Raw genomic sequence first — 23,286 nt, 5'->3', positions numbered from 1 at the left:
AGTTAGATGGCCTTGCAAGGTCCCTTTCATTTTCTTCTTCAACTATTTCTTCTTTACCTCCCTCAATGCTTAGGTAGGGAATAATCTTTCTATCTCTTTCTTTTTCTTCTGGTTACTGACAACCTGGCCTCTTCCTTTTCCCTATTTCCTGGATGTGAGTTCCGACTATTTGACATGGGTAGAAGAAAGGTAGGAGAAATTTGTCTCTGTGGATACCATAGTCCCAAGTTCACTTGATCTATGCACTGTGTCTTGCTTGTTCCATGCTTATTATAGATAAAATAATAATAAATAATAATAATAAAAAAAACTACAAATCTGTGGACACTGCTAGAGATTTCTGATTTTTTTTCTTACAGGTCAAAAACTGTATGTTTTGTCCTCTGGATGTAAAATGACAGAATTGTTTTATCCAGTGAAGATTGATCTAACAAGGCATTGGTTTCAGTTGATATTGGCTTTCTGTAGTTCTTCTAAAATATATTTAAAAAAAAAATCAGGCCTATGTTATGGAAATTTGAATACCTGGAACTGCAAGCACTCTAAATCTGTGGTCATGTTTCTCTAAGCACAGGTCTTTGGCTTCTCACATTTGTCAAATGTGTATTAATACATGCGTATGTGTGTATGGATGGACACTTAGGTTCATGTAAATTTTCACTGAAACAGATTTGAGACACTGTGTTGTGTTTTGTTTGTTTGTTTGTTTTTGTTTTTTTTTTTGGCCCCTAATTCTTAATGTTAACACTGAGCTGTAGCATAGCACATCAGAAATGCTATAGTATTTGAAGAAGTAGGTGTGTAACACTACTCCTTTTCACACATCCTCGTTCTTTTGTTTATCTTCAGTGGTTTCATTTCAGTGGTTGAAATCCATGAAAGTACTCATATAAGTAATAATTGCAATATTTAGCTACAGGCATTTACCACCATATTTCTGAATGAGTAGAGACAAATGCTTTAAATCACAATCCTAGAAACTTTATTTTGATGGAAATTGGAATATAGTTATCAACTATAATCCCTTAGCTTTTTCAAAGGTCTTCATTGTTTGTAATTGTTTTTAATATGTTATGAAAATTGACATTCCCCAGGGCCTAATTTCTTAATATATCATTTAATCTTATCTTATTCTCCCCTGTTCTTTACTCATCCACCCTCAATGCTCTTCTCTGGTGTGTCTGGCTGTGTGCACAAACACACATTTGTGGTCAGTTTTGTTTCACCAAGTAATCGTTGTCCTACCACTAATAATAACAGCTCCTGAACACTGGTAATCACTTGTTAACTGTGGGAGAAGATAATACAGTGCAATTGTTTTTACTATTAAATATTCAGAAGGTAATCTACATAATGGGATGGTATAGATTGTTTCTGTACCAGAAAACTATAGCAAGGAGAAAGGGTACCAGCTAGGCAGAAAATACTCTCAAGCTCCACCAGGTGCATGCTCTGCTCCCCAGAAAAAGAAAGGTTTCTGACAGCAGTGCCTAGAAGAGTCTAAGGAAGAGGGTGAAGAATGCTGCAGGTGCCACTCTAGCTTTGTCCACAAATCTTGAACTGACATCCAAAAATACGTAAAGTGTTAGCTGAAAAGAAAGTCAGGTGCTTGGCAGCCACTCCAGAATAGGATTAAGCAAGGTCCTTTGTGGCAAGAGAAGGATGGTAACCTCAACATGGGGAGGGGAGAAACACGTCAAACCTAGATTTATAATGCCACAACCAAGGTTACTGCCTGCTAACTATTTGGGTTGGGTTGTTGTGAAGTGGGAAGCAGAGGGCTAGCCCCAACTTTTTGCAACATTTTTGATGGCTGTTTTCAGCCTCTGGCATGGTGGAATGGGGCAACCTGCCCTGCTTGTTATAGCACTCAGTATGGCTTCATCCTTGGCTACTGGTCCTAGGGCACCCTGATGCTGTGCACTTAAATTCAACATTGTCTTGATATCAAACTGCTACCTACATTTCCTTTTTTGTTTTTGTTTGTGTGTTTATTTTACTGTACATCTGACTCTTGTGTCATCTTCCTTTTATGTTATCTTTCTCCATCTCAGCTGTGGTCTGATTTACTTTGTGTTTCATTCTGAGTCATCTTTTTCTGTATATGGAACTATCTGCGCTGCATGGCATTTAAGGCTAGTCATGAAATCATGGTGTTTCCTTCTCCATTGAAGTCAAAAGTGGTAGTTTTATAATCCTCTTTTTGGGTTGCTGTTAAACATCTTACATTGCCTGTTTACTGTGAAAGCACTTTTATTTGTCTGAGTGTAGATGAAGAATTGTATATATTTTCCTTAAATAGTTCTGGGTGAAAGCAGTTCGTTGTGAGACAGAACTGCAGTCCTGTAAACGTGTCTTAGGTTCATTGCTACTATAAATGTAAAATCTGTCTTTTTACAGTACTTAGAGTATTTTCTGTCTGAGACTCCACAAATATTTACACCGATTAAATAAGACAGACTAAATCCAAGAATTACACAAACATTTTCTTTGTGCATTGGGATTTTATGTTAGAGATGGATGGCTAAAGACATTGGCACTGTGAGAGTTTCTTTCAGCCTGTGGGTAAAACCTAGTTCTGTTCCTGGTGCAAAAAATATAACCTTTTTGATAACCTCTAGCAGCCTGTGCAGAAGAGGCTGATGTTGTCCACCCATTAAAAATAAAAAACATATATATTTTTTTACATCTGGTTGGTACTCTGAAGCAATTAGTGTTGAAAAGTAAGATGCAAACATCAGGAGAAAAGTAACTCAATACAGTTTAGGAAAAAAAAAAAAAGTATGCATATGAAAATTTAGTGCTGAGAATCTAGTACTTTTAACTCTCTCCAAACAACAGTATATGAAGACCCAACTTTCCATTTCCTTTGCATTTTCTTCATGTATCTCCCACCCAAGCCCAAAGCTGACTCCTTGTATTCAGACTGGGAGAACCTTGACTTAATCCAAGTTACCTATCAGCACTGTTTTACTGTTATAGGCCTGTTTGATTAGATCATCAACTTGGAAATGCCAGGATTTCTGGTTCTGGCTAAATTTATGGTGATTTGTTTGTTTGTGTGTTGTGTTTTTTTTTCAAGGACAGGGCAATTAAAAAAAATGGAGAAAAGTTGGGAGAAGAAGGTAAGGTCAGTGCTTACTTATGAAAAAGATAAATCAGTAGAATGAACAGAAAACTGAACTTCCACTTACCATCATCCAGGTAAACTCACTTTGAGAAGGGAAAGAAAAGGGGATTGTTGGTGCTGACACCCAGTCATATATACAGTAGATTTTATCTACTTCAGGATCTTTTCAGAAATCAAATAAAAGATAGAGCTAACTAAATTTCACCATCCACAATCAAATTGGGCAACATTTAACCTAACATTACTTTTTGAGGGGAAAAAAAAGAAAAAGAGAGATGTCTCTATAAAATTAATAATTCTGAGACCCTGTTAGCTACCATACCGATCAATTGAAAATAAATGTCAGTGACTTTCCTCCGAAGGTATCTAGCAGGAGTAGGTACCTCAACAGTGTCAATTAAATTGTCTCCCTTCCTATTTCTGTTATTTTCATCTGTGTGTGTCATGATTTTGTGCTCTGCTTCCTTATGTGATGATCAAATAACTGGGGTGGTGAAATGTGTGATGTAACCAAGGAACCAAGGAATTTTTTCCTATGTTATTTTTCTTCCCTCTAAGTAATTTGCACTTACCAGAGAATGAGTTAACTGAATTATGTGATAACCTGGGCAGGGTAGGCAAGGTATGTAATTTTATTTTTTTCATTCACTAGAAAATTTACTAGTATAGAGTTTTCCTAAAGTATATGTTGGAGAGTAAATATTTTTATAAAAGTTTACTTATTTGTTTCTTAGAAGAAGAATCAGACTTTTCATTTTTATTGTTCAGTCACTTGATACTGAAACTTGAGTATCAAGGGAGTGTATACATTGCAGAAGCATCAAGGGCCCCTTTATCTGAGTTCTGTGAAACTTGTCTTGGAAAATGGAAATGTTGCATTAGGTATTTTTTGTCTCTTTTTGCTGGTTATTCAAAACAAACAAAAAAGTGTCTTGGCTCATAAAAATACCCTGGGATGATAGCAGGAATAATAAGTGATACAGAGATTTGACAGCTTGCAATTTATGTGTGACTGCAAAATATATGTTATGTGGCCACATGGCCTGAAGTCTACATGAAAGAACATGAATTTGGTATGTGTTGCCTACTATGGCAGCACTGTAATAAGTTTTGAAAGAAATAAAAATTCACTTAATGAGCAATAAAATAATATGAAAAAAAAAAAAAAAAAACATTTTTAATGATCTCCAGAATTGTGTCTTTATATCCTTACAATGTGTTAGCACAGCCACGGCTCATTGAAAGTTCTAGCTCCATCCTCTTTGATATTTCTGTTCCTTTGTTGTTGTTGTTTAAATGCTCTTAACATTTTCCCAAATGAAGAGAATGTGGCTTAAAAATCCCTGTTTGAAATTCTGCAACCCTGTGGCTCCATATGTAAAAGGAGTTCCCTGGAGAGATGTGCAGCAACCTGGAGAAACTAAGTACTATTAATGGAGGGGAGGACAAAAATGGGAGAGAAGGTTAAACAGGGAAAGAGGTTTTCCCTAGACAACTCAACCTATTCTATTTAAAAGAAACCAAGCTTTTATTTATTTATTTTTTAAGCTGCCTTTGAGCTTTTAAGTTTGATTTAACATTGTTTCAGTGAGGCAGACATTATTTTGGGTTATATACTTAATGTTTTATAGTTTCTGAAGGCACAAGGCTATCTATGGAGATTATACATTTCAAGTATAGATGTTAGGAAGGAAATGTGTACAGGGTCAGATTCAGGCAAAGATTTTAGGCCAGGCTTAATTTCATCCTTATTAAAAATAATAATAGAGCAAGAAAAGATGTAGTTATTTAAAATAAGTTCAAGTTGCAGCAGGACTAAGCAGGTTCATATGGTATGTGCTATCCTGCATAAAAATAGTTTCCTAAATGAGACTGATGGATGAGGTTTGAATATTGGTGACATTCTTTTGGCAACACTCCGTGAACTGATGTGGCATTTAGGTCTGCCAGTTTTGTAGGACAAGAACTGCTGTACAAAGTCAGACTAAAAATTGACCTGACCTGTTTCTAGCTATGGCAGTAGTAAGTGCTACAGAAAAGTACTAGAATAAACTTGGTATTTCTTTCTGCATTCTTTGTGCTCTGTAGATATTTCAAACAACTGTGTGGGGCTTTGATTTTTGGAGCATGATATTAAAATCTGTCATTACTTCATGAGAGGGAACAATATCATGCAAGATCTTGAGTGCAGATATGAGTGATTTCTTTGATGCACCATGTCTCTGTAGGAACTGATAGAATTAAATATGAGCATTGGGATTAGCCACAAACTTTCAGTTTTAGGCATATTCATTTAATACTTTGCGAGCTTCGTGATGGTCTCTATACAACTCCAACAAATCCACACAGGATTTCACAAACAGATCCCAGAGTCCAGGTATTTTAATGATCTCCTTTAAATTCACTGCTGCCTTCTGAAAGCAACTGTGCATTTCCCATTCAACAGACAAGTCTTCAAATCCATCCTTCTCATACTCTAACAGGATGCTCTTCTGCTTAGACCAGCTATAGTAGTCCAGCAGTCCCCTGTATGCCTGAATCAGTTCCATCTCTTTATCCTGAACAGTTGTTTGTTCTCCAAAACTTCAGCTTTTTGCCAGGGACAGGTTTTGGTAGGCTTCACCTAAACCTTCAAGTACCTTTTTACTCCTAAAGTTTTCATCTATGAAAGAGTTGAACTCTGATGCTGCTATGTGAATGGTTGCACAGAATTTCTGTTCCTATTCTCCAAATGATCTCTGTCAGACCCACGTATTCTGTAGAAAAGTCTTTCTCTAGTGCCTCAGTGTAGAAGGTCAGAAACTCTGCAGCTCTTTTCCACTGCTTCTCTAGTGTGGCATGCAGAATATAATTTAAACATGCTTCCTTGCTCTTTCTGAAGCTTAATTTGTGTTCATGGAAAGATGGGGCTCAGTAGAAGTGCCGTGGCAGGCAGGACCAGTGCAGGACCGGCAGCAGGGCATTCCCCGCCTTAGCCAAGGATAGCCGTCCATGGGGAGCGGTGGGCACAGTGGCCATTACTGGGGGCCTAGCGGCAGCACGGCCACTACAACCCTCGCTGCCTGAGGGCGGCCGCCATTTTGACCGTGGCGGGGAGCGGGGCCACCTGGATGCGTTCCTGTGTGACATGATTTAGGTATTCCTGCTCTGGCAGGGGGATTGGACCAGATGGTCTTTCAAGGTCCCTTCCAATCCCTAATGTTCTGTGATTCTTATTTACACTTATTTACTCTACCTGTTTTATTGTTGGTAAATGACATTACAAGTAGTCAGGTGACATTAAGAGTATGGAAAAGATTTTATTTTTTTTTTTCTGGAAGATGTTACTTGTCTGTTTTTAACCTCATTGACATGATATAAGTTGAACATTCTCTTGTGATACAGCACTGACTAATGAACTACTTTATTTCTAATTTTGATTTCAGCAATGGCTTTTGATTCAGATAAGTGTTAATACTGCTATGATAATACTAATACTTCTAGGTTACCATTTTCTAATCCTCCCAGTCTGATCATTTTTTTGCCTTAATCTTCACTGGCAATGACTATAGCCACATAGCCCAAGTCCCAAATGGCAAAGGCAGTGACTGAAAGAATGAAGAACTGCCCACTGTAGGAGAACATCAGGTTCAAGACCAGCTAAGTAACCTAAAGGTGTGCAGTGTTGGGACTGGCACTGTTTAATATCTTTGTCAGTGACAGACTCGGAATCAAGTGATCCCTCAGCAAGTTTGCTGATGACACCAAGCAGTGTGGTGCAGTTGACATTCTGGAAGGAAGGGATGGGATGCCATCCAGAGGGACCTTGACAGGCTTGAGAGGTGGGCCTGTGAGAACCTTGTGAGGTTCAACAAGGCCAAGTGCAAGGTTCTGCAACTGGGCTGGGACAAGCCCAAGCACAAATACAGGCTGGGTAGAGAATAGATTGAAAACAACCCTGCAGAGGAAGGACTTGGGGGCATCGGTGGATAAACTCAGCGTGAGCCATTAATGTGTGCTTGCAGCCCAGAAAGCCAACCATATCCTGGGCTGCATCAAAATAAGCGTGGCCAGGCGGGCAAGGGAGGTGATTCTTGCCCTCTGCTCTGCTCTCATGAGACCCTCCTGGAGTGCTGCATTCAGCTCTGGGGCTCCCAGCACAAGAAGGACATAGACCTATTAGAGCAAATACAGACAGAGGAAGGCCATGAGGATGACCAAGGGGCTGGAGCACCTCTCCTATGAAGACAGGCTGAGGGAGTTGGGGTTGTTCAGCCTGGAAAAGGGAAGGCTCTGGGGAGACCTTATAGTGGTCTTCCAGTACCTAAAGGGTGCCTACAGGAAAGCAGGAGAGTAGTGATAGGACAAGGAGTAATGACTTAAACTAAAAGAGGGTAGGTTTAGATTAGATATAATGAATAAATTCTTTACTGTGAGGGTGAGGCACTGGCACAGGTTGCCCAGAGAAGCTATGGATGCCCCATCCCTGGAAGTGTTCAAGGCCAGGCTGGATGGCGCTTTGGAAATCCTAGTCTATTGGAAAGAGTCCCTGCTTACGGCAGGGCAGTTGGAACTAGATGATCTTTAAGGTCCCTTCTAACCCAAACCATTCTATGATACTATGAGAAGCGCTTGAGTCTTTCCACACTTTAAGTGCAGATTAAAAGACATCCGTGGCATTTTAGTAGAAGCCAAGTCTAACCACTGCTTTTGGCATGGATGGAGAGATTGTGTCTAACAGGAAACAGGAAATGAAGGAAAAAAGAAGGGATATAAAGAATGAATGAAAGACAGACCTGAAGTGGATAGAAATAATATTGGCATATTAGAAAAGAACTTAGGATAAACAAAAGAAAGCAAAATCAATCAAGACTGTGTGCTTAACTAAGTTAACTAATTCACCGATCATGTCAGTGTTCCAAATACAAGGGTTTAGAGTAGTTATTAAAACAGAACAGACATTTGTACGCTTTATTTTATGATGAATTCTAGAAAACTAATTGCCTACCTTTAAGAAGTTTATGAATGTAAACTTGTATCACAGGATATATTTATCACGTAATAGTATCAATTGTTTTCCTTAGAAACTTTATTATAAACAGATTGTTTTGGAGAAAAATTATTAAAAAACATTACCAAAAGCATTTCACAACATGTACGTTGTAATTAGGATGGATTTCAGTTAGTCAACTGATAATCCTGACGTCAATGTTTATTAGGTCAGAAGAAAATGAAAACAAAATAAATTCAAGTGTTATAAGGAGAAGGTGAAATGAAGATGGAAGTGAAATGCAGTTACTCATTTTCTGCATCTGATAATTTTATTTTGGTAGTTTTCAGATGAAATGATATAATTCAGTATTGTGTCTGAGAAAACACTTTTAAACATGTCTTTTCTGAAAAATATAGTATGCCTATAGCCTGCATTATGATCTTATGACACACCTTGAAAAGGATTTAGCACCCCCGGTTTTAAAGATGCTTTAAGACTTTTCAAATCCTTAAAAGCAGAGTCTGCAGATCAAGACCATTGCTATCAATGCTGGAAATAAATTAGAGAATCTGGATTTATACCTGAAACTCCCAGGAGGGGAAGTTCTCCCAAGAAAAACTTCATGTGACAGGCTTAAGCTCCATAATGTTTTCTACATTCAGATATAAATCCATTTATAATGAAGAGGAGAAAAGGTAACAGTAGTTTTAATATCAGATTTCCCTTATAAAATCACATTTTATCTACACACAGATCCAATTGTAAAAAATACCACTCCCTGAAAATCCAGGAAAGCTGATTTCTAATAGATATCCTAGCATTTCATTTTAACTCTTAATATTACTCATTATTCTGAACCAGATCAAGGAATACATCAAAGAAATTGTTGAAAAGAAAGCATCACATGATGTGCATTATCCCAGAACTGTTCACAACAGTAGTCTTTATTTTAAGCCTTCAGTCCCACCACTACAAGAAGATCACTGCTACAAGTAAGGGTTGGTAGGATCAAGTCCTATTATTATTCTAGAACAGAAATTGCTCAGTCTTTGTGAAATTAACACCCATATTGACAAATTATACAGAGCTGGAAAGCTGCATCTAATTTGCATATAAACTGTCTTTACTTTTTCAAGCAAAATAAATACTTCTAGGGTCAGGCACTGTCATGCTGGAAATTGTCACAGCTCCCGTCCCGATTTACATCACTGAGAATTTGCTCCACTGCCAAAAACAGAGTTGAATGAATGAATGAACTTAACTCTTATCTGAGTTCATTTAGTAATGACATGTCCACAGTTCGTGAACTAATCCTTCAACTCCAGGGTAGCCAGGGGCACTCTTGTAGACAACATTTTTAGCCCCTCCACTGCAGGATTTTCTTCAAAAGTGTGCAGTTAAAAGTGCTTTCACTTCTCTTGACAACCTGCCTATCTGTTTTATTATTGTCATTGCTTTCCCTCAGGCTCTGCCAAGAAGTTTGCACTTGCAGCTCGATCAAATTACATGCTTTCCTTTGATGTGAACATGTAAAACACCATTGTGCCTGGTTCAGGAAATGACAACAAATTACAGAATGTCCTTTATTTACGTCACTGATCTGAATCCCGTCCAAGCCACTAGCAACTGACTGTCATTCCTAAATAACCCTTGTGAGATGGGAGAGAGTCTTAATCATTTTATTTTTATAAACAAAGTATTTCTTCAACATGAACAAGAAAAGCCTAAAAATTCACATATGGTGTAGCTGAGCTGCAGCTGAGCTTCACTGGAAAGGGAAAATATTTCCAACAGATGTTGAACTGTAAAGCAGCACTTGATTGACAGCAGCATCTTGAAATGATTGAGGAACAGAGGCTGCTCCTCCTTGTATTTTAATTCACCAAATGGGAGCTTCTAGTTCTTCTCACAGTCACCATTATGATAATAATATTAGTACTGATTAGGTATCTAAACACAACAGCAATAATCACAGTAATAATACCACATAACAAATAGCAAAGGTAGTAATTTACATAAAAAGTACTATTACCAATTACCTCTAATAATGAGAATTTGAGGAATATCTCAACAAACCTATGCCACTAATACTCTTCTCCAGCAGCTTTTAGAAGCTCGAAAAGAAGAGAAATAAAACCAGCAAATCCTGGTGGCTTTTTCTGTCAGGCTTTGAAGTAAGACTCTCAAGTCTAATCACACACATCAGCTGTGCCTTAAAATTATAGATAAGATGGAGTTTGAGATTATCTTTGAACGATTTAGTGTTCCCATATCAAAAAAACAAGCAAACTTTCCTTTGGGCAAGTAAAGCCATGTTCTGCTTTGCTCAGGTTTCATGTTTTTGCTATTTGTGATATCAAAATTCTTGCATTACTTCTTACTTTATGCCAGGTCATGAATTTTGTCTGTCTTTTACATAGTGATCCCTGAATTTTTCTTCATCAGTAGTATTATTTTTAAGGTATGGTATTATTGTTATTTGGAGGGCAGAGTTTAGTTGTTATCATTCTGTTAAAATAGAGCTGCTGTCCAAAATTCTCGAAGATGGATGTGGTTTCACATTAAAATTAATCAACCTGATAAGATTAATAATCTTTGATGATCACATAAAATTTTCCCAGGTAATTCATTATGTAAATGAAATATTTAATACTGGATCATTATTTCTTTGAATGCATACCATCTGGGCTATCATATATGATAATTGATCGTAATCTTGCAAAGAAGGGTATCAGAGTTTTTGCCAAAATTAGAACTCTCTGGAAACTTTCAGAAATCTCTAAAACGCCTCTATAGCAATTTATGAAGTATATTTTAAATACAGATAGAATAGATGCTAACTTATGTAGCTCACAATTTGTAAATTAAACTCATATACATCATAGTTCAGTATCTGTGACTGCAATATTTCTTTTGCAATTCCTGATTTACCCTTAAAAAAATATTGTTTCATTATTTAATATGATGCTTAAACTAATTCATATTACTGATAAGCTTTTGTGTTATCTGATAAATCAGCATTCAGAGTAGGAAGCATTTCACTTGGCCATGCTTGTGCTATCAGATTGTTGACAAAGAAAATTAAATGTGCTATTCTCATTAACAGCAGTGGGAACTGAATTTACAAAACTGAGATGAGAAATCTCTTGCATTAGCTCTGCAGGCCAGCTCACATCTATTGCTAATAGAAGTCTACCTGTGTTATATACCAGCTTTCAGTTGCTCTTCAAAGTAATCTGGCATTTAACTTGAGTTTTCCATAGCATCAACTGCCTGTCAGCACGTAATAAACTATGCAATTTTGAGAGCCATGGGGTCGAAAGGAAAATATCATAAAATAGGATGTGTGATGTAGTATTGAGTGCTATATGCAGTGCATGTGAATAGGATTTGTGTGAGTGTTGACTTAACTCATCTTCATGGGAAATAATTTGTACTGGAGGGTAGCAAGGTCAGTCTTACTGCTGTTGAGGTACATAGGAAGCGCAGGACTACTCAGACACTAGGGGATCAGCTCAGGACTGATTTTATTGATTAAGGGAGTTACATGAAATGTTACAAACTTCTAAAAAGGCAGAAGGTCTGGAATCAAAGTTGTGCTCTGGAGCATCATTCTGAACTGTTCCATTTGAAATTTAGTCCTGCATTTTTCTAACCAAATGCTTTTGTCACTGAAGTATTCATAAAATTTTATTTATTTTAAGCTGTGATAGGTACTTATAAAGCTATAGTAGTGGCATCCTAAGGAGATAAGGTAGGTAATCTATCCCAGTTTAGAGAATGGGAGCTCAGACATGAAGTTGAAAGCCAAATTGTTGGAATGCCTTGATATTCCTTTGATACAAACCAAAATGATGTAATTGTTAGGAGTGGACAACAGGGACTGCTCAGTCTATCTTTGGCAGTAAGACTGCTTTGTGTCAGCATTAAAAGATGCTTTTAAGAAAAAATAATAGTTTTCTGTTTGTGTTTTTTATTTTATTTATTTTGTTGTTGGTTTTAATCTTGTCATTACCAAGTTGAGCTAACTGAGTTGTGTTTGAATAATAGAATTGTTTAGGTTGGAAAAGACCTCTAAGATCTTGAAGTCCAACCCTTAATCTAGCACTGCCAAGTCTACTACTAAACCATGTCCCTAAGCACCACATCTAAATATCTACCAGCTTGGGGGTCTGGGTACACAGAGAACAACTGGTCTTATACTAAAGGCTGAGGTAAAGTCATTAAATACCTCAGTCTTTTCCTCATCTTTTGTCACTATGGTTCCCCCCCATATCCAATACAAGATGGAGATTCTCCTTAGTCTTCCTTTTCTTGTTTATGTATTTCTAAAAACATTTTGTCTTGTCTTTAGCAGCAATAGCCAGGTTAAGCTCAAGCTGGGATTTGGGCCTTCTAATGTTCTCTCTGCAGAGCGTCATGACATCTTTGTAGTCCTTCCGAGTGGCCTGCTACTTCTTCCAAAGGTCATAAACCCTCTTTTTCTTCCTGAGCTCTAGCCACAGCATTCTGTTCAGCCAGGCTGGTCTTCATCCATGCTGGCTCATCTTTCAGCACATGGGAGCAGCTTGCTGCTGTGCCTTTAGGATTTCTTTCTTGAAGAGCATCTAGGCTTCCTGGACTCCTTTGTCCTTCAGGGCTGCCTCCCAAGGGACGCTGCCAACCTATCTCCTTAATAGGCCAAAGTCTGCCCTCCAGAAGTCCAAAATGGTAGTTCTGCTATCCCCACTCCTTACTTTTCCAAGAAACAGAAACTCTTATTAATATGTGATTGCTGTGCCCAAGAAGGCCTCTAAACTTTGCACCAGCCACAAGTCCTTCTGTGTTCACAAGAAAAAGGTCCAGCAAGGCACATTCCCCAGTAGGTTCACTCACCAGCTGCATCAGGAAATTAAATTCTTCTGTGTTGTATTTCCAGGAGGCATCTGATAAGTCCACCAGAACAAGGGCTAGCAATTGTGAGACTTCTTTCTGGCTGGTTATAGAATATTTTGTCTGCCTTTTCATCCTGGTTAGGCAGTCTATAGCAAACTCTCATGATATCTGTCTCATTGGCCTTCTCCCTGATTCTTACCCATAAATACTCAACTCTGCTGTCGCCTTTATTAAGCTCTAGACAATGAAAACACTCTGACATACAGGGCTATCACACTGCCTCTCATTCCTAGCTTATCCCTTCTAAAGAGTTTATAGACATCCATTGCAGCACTCCAGTCATGTGAGTCATCCCACCATGTTAGAAAATCACTCAGAGTGATAAGAGCCCTGTGAAAGAATTGTTGAAATTTTGTCTATATTGTGCTATGGTTCTTGCCAGCACTGATGACGGGCAATTGAATTGCTCTTCTTACATGAACTCTGCATCAGGATAGAGTTGTGGCACTTATATTCCTTCTGGATGCATAGGTTTAAAAAGCAAGATAAAAGGAAATTCAATCATTTCATCACAGCTGTCAACATCTTACCTTTGACTATATATATATTTTAAGTAGTTCATTATATTCCTGTGGTTTCAAAAGTGGGAGTGAGAAGTGGAAAGAGAGCTGTGATTCTTTAATGTGACATTGATGATAACATTCCCTTTAAAATTTAGGATGGGTCATAAAAAGGCAAACTATGATCAAAGGAGATAATGAAGGTTTATGAAAAGTTACTGAATTTTCATTGAGTTAATTGGATACAGAACTGCTTGGCTAGGACCTTGTCTATCTTTTGTGTCTTTCCTTGATTTTTTTGTGCTTGATGTGGGGCAGTGGGAAGCTCTTAATCACCCGAAGTTTTTCTAGCAGGGATCTCATAGGGCACTATAGGCATTGCAAGTGAAGAATCTTCTGTGCTACAGAAGAGGCTTCACATTCATCTTAGCTGTATATTAAAGACAGGTGACAGTAGCTTCATTACAGGAAAAATCCTAACTCTGCTATCAATTTCCACTTCATATGTCCAGCTTCCTTGTGCTTATGGGCTTTGCTGAATTCATGTAATTGGAAGGGGGGAAAGAGACCACTGTAAACTGTGTTAACTTAAATCTGTTAGCCATAAATCTTAAGAAGATAACTGATACGGCAGCAGTAAGATTTGGGAACAGATATATGAGAACTAGCCAATTTACACGTTGTGCGATCTGGCTCTGAGCCATAAAAGTATTTTTTCTCAGTGCATTCTCTATACTTGCAGATGAACTCAGACTATACAGATTCCTGCAGCTGCAATGAATTTTTCTATTCTAATGACATGCAGTATCTTTTCTGCCATCTTCTGGGTTTTGGAATATTTTGTTGTTGTTGTTGTTGTTGAGTGGTTTTCACTGCTGCACAGAAAGTGAATTAGAAGTATAGCAAATGCATCTGCTTGGCATAAGAACAAAAACAGATTTGAGAAGCCTAGTATTAAACCCTAGATTTTAGAATTGCAGGTCTTGTGTGGTAATAATTAGAGGTTTTACAAAAATTTTTAATACAAAGAATTCAGGAGAGAGCCTTTCTTTATTCCAAGTAATCCCATCCCTTTTCTTCCCACTATGCACCAGTTATTTCCTATGGGATTTCACTGTCTTTGCTTATCCACCGATTTCCTAAACTCTAACAATAAACTGAAGGTTTTAATTATATGTTTTGTCTCAGAGTGCCAGGACTAGGAGTTCAAGAGATTAAAAAAAATATATGACTCCAAACTTAATATGATGGATAATAAATTGATTCCACCCAACTTTGGAGGCTATATGGACTGCCAGAGCTGCTGGTCCTGTTGCCAGTCGCATGGCACACCCTAAGGCTGGAAGTCTGTGCATGCAGCCTGAAGTCATTCATCATAGCTCGTCTTCCCTCTTTGGCTAGGAATTCCATGCTAAATATATCTGCCAAGGATGCACCACAGAGTCCCGTCGTGCTGGAAGGTTTGATAAAAAAAGTTTCATCTCTCCAGTCCAAGAAATGGAATGCTGAAATAATGGTCTGAGTCTCCACCATATTTTGTTTTTGCTGAATCATGTCAATACCTAGATGCTATGAACAAATCACTAAGAAATGTAATGTGTCAATTCATTCAGCAAGATTTATTCGCAATGAATTTTTCAGCCAGATTCCTTGAGAATTTGAGAAGAGCAAAATAAAAGTGGGGCTGAGCATTTAAACATAAGAGGTCTGATCCAAAGATGACTGCAGTCAGTAGATTTTACTCTATTTCTTGGGTCTTTGATATAGGATCTGGGTGAAAGAATTAGCTGTCTGGGATTTTTTTTTTTAGTTGTTTTTTAAAATAAGATTAATATATTAGCTAAAAAATAGCAGTCACTATTTCTTGACTTTCAGACACTGCTTTATCTTTTGTTCTTCTGCATTTAAGGAGAGGTGTAGTGTTGTTTTTTAAGGTAGTAATTCATGTTATGTTATGCACCTAGGATTGATTTCAATGTGGGAGAGTTTGATATAGGATGAAATAACTAGCCAGATGCCAGGAGAAATTACAAAGCACTGAGTCAAACCTAGAAAAGACATGTTTGTCCCATTCAAAAAGACGTTTTTTTTCTTAAGTATTTTACGTGAGAAGCCTATGGTTTACTAAGCAAAAGAAAAAAAAAACCTCTGTAAAGAAAAAGCAGCCATACCTGATACTCAAAGAATTGTTTCATCCAAGAAGAAAGAGCAGAAGCCAAACCCTTGAAACAGTGTCATTGGTTGTCAGTTCTTTGGTGTTTTGTTGTTTGTTTTGGTTTTGTTTTGACTGGTTAGCAGCAAGCCATTATCTAATCCATTAGAAACAGCTCCATGAAGTCTATGGCAAATTTCAGGTTTGCAATGCTAATAAGGCATTTTATTAAGTAGATACCATGTGGTATTAATTGAAAACAATGTCTAAAAAGACTGCCAAAACCTGGAACTCTAATGCTACCATTATGAGCTATGAATTTAAGACTTCTCTCCTATTCTGTCAAGGAAGGGCGTATCAGTAGAATTTTAAATTCTGCATAATGCAAATTTTAACAACATGATGCAGTGCCTTAGTGGTAGAACAGTTAAAATGTGAAAATAGAAAATGGACGTGTCTGCCTGTCTCAAAAATGTTTCAGATAGTGTACACAAACTTTTCACAAGCTATTTGTTTCTCTGCTGGATTGAATTTCCTGTCCCAAGTAGAATTAAAAGTAGGTCATGAAACTTTTTTTTTTTTTTTTTTATAAATTTTGAGAATACTTTTTTTTTTACAGTCTTCCTTTCGAAAAGAGTTAGAAAATATTTGCCCTAGTTTAAAAAAAAAATAAATAATTAAACCTCAGTCTGAGACAAAATCTGGACCATTTCCAGCTAGAAAGTAGAAAGCAAGTAGAAAAATAGTAGGAATAGAATTCAGTACAAGTTATGCTAAAATGCTCCCTCCTGTATTATCACTTAAAAACAGATTTAAAGAGTTTCCAAGGTCCAGCACTAGTCAGAAATTAGAAAATGACCAATTTATTTGAATGCCAACTTTCATAATTCAAACAGTTCATGTGTATGAGCTATGAGAGAGTTTATTTTAACCTGAGCAGACATCTGGCATAGAAAACTTCAGCACATGCGGTTGAAATTGCAGTTCAAACAAATGAAAAAAGGATGTTTCATAGCACAAATCATAAAGTGACCTTAATAACTACTGAATAAACCTCCATCTATGAAACCTGTCTGCTAATACAGCAATTTATGCTACTATTCTCTATTTCTGCTGCTGTTATTTCTGAGCTATAGTTACATTTGCCCTTAAGCAAAATAGCTTGGTTTCCTTTTTAATATATTTTTTAACCTTCTTCAAGAAACATCTGTCATTGGTAAAATTTGGTGGATAACTAAAAGAGGAGATGTCTACTGTAAAGCAATCTGGATTAATTGATAAACTGGGATTTGAGGGATCAGAGTTTTATGGGAAAGCAGATTATTTGGATGGGAGATACAGATAGAATTGTTTGGATGAAGGAGGGACCTAAAAATCTGAAATTTTCTTCACTCTACTTGCGGAAGTTTGCTTTCCTATTATAAAAACATCAGTCATCTTGAAGCACACAGATATCCCCTGGACAGAATACCCTGCCTTGATGCTAAGAGAGCATCACCTTTGGATGGAAAGGGCTGTCCTTCATTTCTTGTTTAAATTATGCCTGGCATCCCACCGTTGCCTGACTGGAAACTTGGATCAAGTTCTTCCTTTCTTTCACTGATTCATGGCTTCAATCACCATGCTGACTTATGAGTAATGACATCTGCAAAGATATCCTTTCTTAGGAAGATCAGTCATCATTTGCAGTGACACAAAAAAAATATTTTTTATAGACCTCTTTGGTCTCCTTTTCTCAGTGTTTCAGCACTCTAAACAGAATTACTTTTGGTGCAATGTTGTTTTTAGTTGTTTCATTGGGCACCATCACCAAGCAGTCTGGTTCTGTCTTCTCTGTAATCCTCCCTCCATTTTTAGCTATAGTCAGTAATTAAGATTTCCCTTCATTTCCTCTCTGGAGTGAATAAACCTGGGTTTCTAATACTTACATTCTCACTATTGCAGCCCAGGCTACAAGAGTACAGACCATGTGAAAAGCCTTGCAAAGTCAAGCAACCTGCCATCTCCTCATCCACTGAGCCAGGACTTCTCGTTGTAGAAAGCAATCAGGAAGATCAAGTATGTTTTAGCCAGGAAATCTCTGCCAGCTGTTCCTCAGCACCTCCTTGTCCATCATGTCTTTGGAAATACCTCCCAAAGGGATTTGCTAGATACTCTCCCAAAGAACTGAGGTTAGGATTACCAGTCTGCTTTCTTAAGTCCTCTTTCTTGTGCTTTTTGGAAGATGCGTGTCATGTTTGCCTTCTTCCAGTCACCATAATCTGTCAAGATCAGAGAACACAGTTTTACAGTGATAACTGAACCTGCCACATGTAGTCCTCTGAATTCTTTTGCTTATTTAAGCAGCCTCTCATTAATTTACATGTGTCACGATTGACATTCCCCCAGACTGTGCCACCAGGTGTAGGAGCTGGAAGGCCTGGAAGCGGACCTTGCCAGGACAGATTCAAGCTAAGAAAGCGTAGAGTTTGTGTTTGTTGTCTCTACATGGGGTGTCCTACATCCAGTCCTGCACATACCTACATATCCTTAAATCTAGATGCATGTAACTTCGCCTGAGTTCCATCCAACTTCTATCTTTCTATAGACAGCTGTTAATGTGCTAATTATCAGCTCTGCTGTGGGGGAAAAAAAAAAAAAAGAAAAAAAAAAAAAACAAAGAACACTCTAATCATTGTGTTTTGGTCTTGAGGTTAGCAGTCTTGGCAAGCAATCCCATCATGGTGTTGAGGTTGAAGAGACAATCTTCTGATCTCTGTCAGCCTGGCTGTTTTGTGTAAGCAGTTGGTATTTATCAAGGCCATGATTTTCGCTTCCCTAACTGTCTTTTTGGTTTACTTTATTTTGTTTTACAACTCCTTTTTGACCTATCTCACTCGTAAGTAATCTGTTATAACCAAGGACAGTCAGGCCCATAGGGAAAAGGTTATATCTTTTATAAGACCAAATAATACAGTTGGAGGAAAAACAAGAAAGCTTTTTGTCTCAGAGGACTTTCATTAGTTTTCTGAGCCCAAAGCTTGTTCTCTGCCCTGACTGTATCTCTTGGTCTAATAAAAGATATTACTTCTTCCTACAAGCCTAGCCTGTTTATAGAATTACACAGCTGCAGTGACACTTCCATATGAGCAGGGGGACAGAAGCAGCTCACGTAATACAAAATCCTGTGTATACGTTAAGGCTATATGTTCAATATAGTTAGCCTGAGCACAGATACAATTAATGCAGAAATAGATTGGGCTGATGAAAGAATTAGTTCAAAAGAAATACGACCCTATTAGCTATCTGGAGATGGGAACAAAGTTGTCACTGTATTAAAAGTGGGAATAGAGCTGGTGGAGTGGCTTAAACCTTGTGTTCATCAGGGAAATAGCATGTAACTGTAAAGAAATATTGAGGAAATTCTCTTAGCTACTGAAGTGAGATAATTGTGAATTTCATTAGCTGGGGGAGAAGGACATTGGTGAATATATTACTAGGTACTCTGTTTTGGGTTTATTTGGGTGCCAGGGGCTTGGACTTAGCACTGCTTGTTTGCCTAAGGACTTAGTCAATTTTGATTGTTCAAGAACTTTAAATATGTTAAAAGCTCAGAATGACATTTACTGAGAGTAGGACCATCATGTACTGTGTAATGCTTACACAGGGTTACTATTAATACTTCCTTTAGAAATTATGTAGACTGTATTTTCTCAGTTTCTAAAATGGATAAGTATTGAATTGATAATTGCAGATGTTCATGCCAGAAACGTGATAGCCCAGTCATGAGACAAAGATGTTCTGTAAGGACAATGTGTCCAGACAAATAAATCAGTGAACTTTTCTGGTTATTGAATGCTCTGGAGAAACTGCTTGTAATCTCTGTAACAGCAGCTATTAGAGGATATTATTCCATGAATAAATTTGTATATGAAAAATAGATGAATTATTCACTTAGGTTTAGTGCATCTTGTGTAGAAGCATTTTACCTTTCCTGTAGCAGTACAAATTCTCATTTAATGAGTGTTTTAATGCAATGAAAAGATTGCTGAGCATAAACCCCAGGTGTTGTGCTAAAAATGGAGACATATTCAAGACCTATTCTAGGAAGAAATATAGTTGTGTTTGCAGGTGTAGATATAGGGTTGGATCCCCAGCTAAACTAATGAGGCTTGTTTTCATTAAAACACTCCCAAGTTACATCAACCAAGAATCTAGCCATGAGTGTCTTGTGTTCAGCTTCACATTTGCAAGATGTGATTGCATTTTGGGAATGCAAAGAAGTGCAGGTAAAATGAATAATATATAACTAGTGTCAACACAGTTAATGAAAGTACCTAGAGTAAAGTGTTTAAATCAGAACTAATACTGATGGCCTAATAGTCTTCATCTGTGCTTTAGACAATGAACAGATGCCACACCAAATAGGCTCTTTTGACTTCTTTTTTTTGCTTCATTGTGAAGTAGTGGGATTACAGCGTATTACCAAGGACAGTAAAGATGGCAATTAGTTTGACAGTGAAATTTTAAAATACTGTAATGCTAAGAAAAAAAAATAGTAATAGTAATAATAATAAAGTAGAAGAAGCTTGTGCTGTAGTATCAAATAGTATTAATTTCTTCTTTCTACATTTATCAAAACCAGTAACATTCTCTTTGAAACAAGTATAACATAGGTGAACACTCAGAGAAGTGTAGTCCAGACAGACAAGAGCCATCTTTCAAGCAAGCACTCTTTGTCCTGAAAATATTTGTACCTTCTCTAGTGTGGCTGTTAACCCAAGGGCCTACAGACTGGAAGATAATTAGCATCCCCAGTGAAAACATTTGAATGTGCATTGGAAGATAACACAGTTGTACCCACAGGCTGTTGAAAAACAGGCCTCCAGGATTATGTTCCTGAGCCGTATCTAGCATTTGAAGGGATAATATTATTTTTCCTTTCCAGCTGAAGTAATTTCTCTCTTCTCTTGGGAAGGAGTTTAACATACTCACTTTCATCAGCAGAGCTATTATCTGACATATTCATGGATAGATATGCAGAGTTAGAGCATTCTTGAACATTGCCGACCCCTCAGGTAACTGGTTATAGAGGGGAAACAGCCCCGTAGCTATCAGGGAGGTAACATGAACAGGAGGTAGTTGAAACTTGGGGAAAAATGAGGGTGAAGTGCTTAGTTTTAGTTATATCTCTAATGATGATCATGATTACAGTAAAAAGCTCCATTACACAGGTTGCTCCACTAACATATAAGGTAACACAGTTCCTATTTCTGTTTGCTTACAGTCATATCAAGTGGGTGCAGCTGAAAATGGGAAGCAGCAAGTCATCTGGGCAAATATCGTAGTTGTAATATGTTGAAGAAGTTAATTTGAGCCCAATGATTGATTTGTTAATGTAATCAAAAATAGGCATTTCTCCCTTCTTAAAAGTAGTAGGTCTTTTCAAATGGAAAGATATATATATATTTTTTTAATTGGTATTATCCCTTGAAATTAAATCCTAGAAACACAATAGTGATGAGCATGGTATAGAGCTACTTATCTAGTTAACTAATCACTGGTGTATATGCCACAATATGTTTTTAGAAGGAGCTTTGCATTGTTACAATAACTTAAAAAAAAAATTAAAAAAAAAATTAGTTGTTTAAAGTTCTCAGGTTCTTTGCACAATTTTAGCATTTTGTATGCTAAACATATAAACAAATCTATTATGGGAATACACTCTACTAGAAAATAAAATTCTCATCCCTTTCAAGTTAGATTTATAATGTGTTTCTGTGGTTTTAATTACCGAGATACAATGTTAATTTATTTTTGTGGCAACTTCCAGTGTCATTAGGGCAGTGATTTTCATTTGTAATAAAAATGTACTTTACTGATTCAACTATTTTAGAGAGGGCTTATTAGAGGCCTTCATCCTTCAAGCTAATGTTTTATTATTTTCCACAAGGATTCTTCATGTAAGCCTTCAAATATTTAACTACATATCACTTGCCATTTAAACGTTTATGATATGTAGATTGTTCTGTCAAGATTATTCACTGTAATAATAGCAAATACTGGCATTGTATAAAGCGATGAGTGTGTAAAATTACACTGCAGGCCATTCAGGTTCTCCAGAGCAATCTACTAAAAATGTTTTGTGTTGGTAGGCAAAACTCAGGTTTTTCCTATCAAAAATTCTTTAACCTTCCTGTTTGGTTCAACTGAAAGATAAAGCAGAACAAGTTTTTTTGCAAGCACTTCTCAAAGACTGCTTAGAAACTTTGTGTCTAAGTACCAGGCTAGTTTTTTTAGGTATCTGATTAAGATTAATAGTCTGCCTCAGTAATGCTATTTTAATGTTTTGGTTTGGTTTTAATTTTTAGTAGTAAATAATAGCCATGTAGAAATACTTGACGTTTTTACAAAATTGTATCTGAACCCTTCTTTACTAGTCAATACTTTTTTCCTGCCCTCTCAGCATATGAGATCCATGCCCAGTCATTGCCTCTTTCTCTAATATAGAAGTACCCACTCCTTTATATGGATCCACTGAACTTGCCACCAGCAGATCTAGTTAGGATCCGGCTATTCGTTTCCAAAGTACTGATTACCAGTGAATACAGTGAGTTCCAAACTTGCTTTAAATACCACATGTTAAGTAATGCATGAAAGTGTAATGTAAATATTTTTGACAGTATTTTTACAGTTCACCACTCAGCTGTGAATGCTGAACAGCATCACCATCAGTAAGAAAGACAATTACAGTTTTTCTGATGGTCATATGTCTCTGAGATCACTGAGGGTATCTTCAGAAGGCTGTAGGAGCACAGGTCTTACTTGGACACAACCTTTCTTCTATGTAATTATGTCCTGTGGTATGTGAAAGGAAAGGAGCTAAATGCATTTTCTGTGCTGAAGGTGAGTGCTGGTAGTTAGAGAGGAAATTGCTTTTGATCCTTATCAGTTCAACATTTGGTTATCACTGTAACAATTCTGTCAGGGACTTTAGAAAAGAAGTGAGTACAAAAATAATTTCAGTAATGGTTTATTGATGCTGTAAAGGCCTGTGGGTTTAGAGCTGAGATCATCTGGAAAAAAAAATAAAAATCTTCAGAAGGATTATCTGGACCATATAGAGGGACAGACCCCTGGTATGAGATAGACCATTAACTATTTCCTGAAAGCACCTTTCCAGTGTTCAGTGCTCCTGGCTCCTGCTAGATCTTTAGGACTCTATCTGAACACATCTGCTCTCATTGTGGTCACATGTAGCAGGACGATGTCCTCTTTCATAATCCAGGTATCACAATCACAACCATTTCCTCAAATTCACACTTGGCCTTTCTGTTCTCCACTTCCCCACATCTCATGGTCCAAAAACAGCCTGCAGAAGGAGGTGATACTTTCTTCAGAGAGTAGAGAAGAAAATTCCTGTTTGCTGTGGGCTTTATCCACCCAATGCATTTACGTGGTCCAAGCTGTTGCTTGTAACAGGTACTCTATTTGGTCAATGCTGTGCTAAGTTTATTGGTTCCTTTGCCATCATCTCTGATTCCTAACAAAGATGCTCTGTGCTGAGGGAGTAAAAAAACACTCCACAACCGTATATTCTGTACTACCAACTTCTCAA

At 37.3% G+C, this 23,286-nt stretch overlaps 1 protein-coding gene and 1 pseudogene across 4 annotated transcripts in view; one reads left to right on the top strand and one right to left on the bottom strand.

Moving 5' to 3' along the window:
- GRID2 (glutamate ionotropic receptor delta type subunit 2) overlaps positions 1 to 23,286 on the top strand; it is a 781,090-nt gene that overhangs the window by 602,693 nt on the left and 155,111 nt on the right. The window lies entirely within an intron of this gene.
- On the bottom strand, positions 5,224 to 6,148 carry LOC106017111 (TATA box-binding protein-associated factor RNA polymerase I subunit A pseudogene; annotated as a pseudogene).

The sequence above is a fragment of the Anas platyrhynchos genome, chromosome 4 (genome assembly GCF_047663525.1).
Source record: "Anas platyrhynchos isolate ZD024472 breed Pekin duck chromosome 4, IASCAAS_PekinDuck_T2T, whole genome shotgun sequence".
In the NCBI taxonomy this organism is placed as follows: Eukaryota; Metazoa; Chordata; class Aves; order Anseriformes; family Anatidae; genus Anas; species Anas platyrhynchos.
Note: the sequence above shows the minus strand (reverse complement) of the source record. Positions and strands in the feature narration are given on the sequence as shown.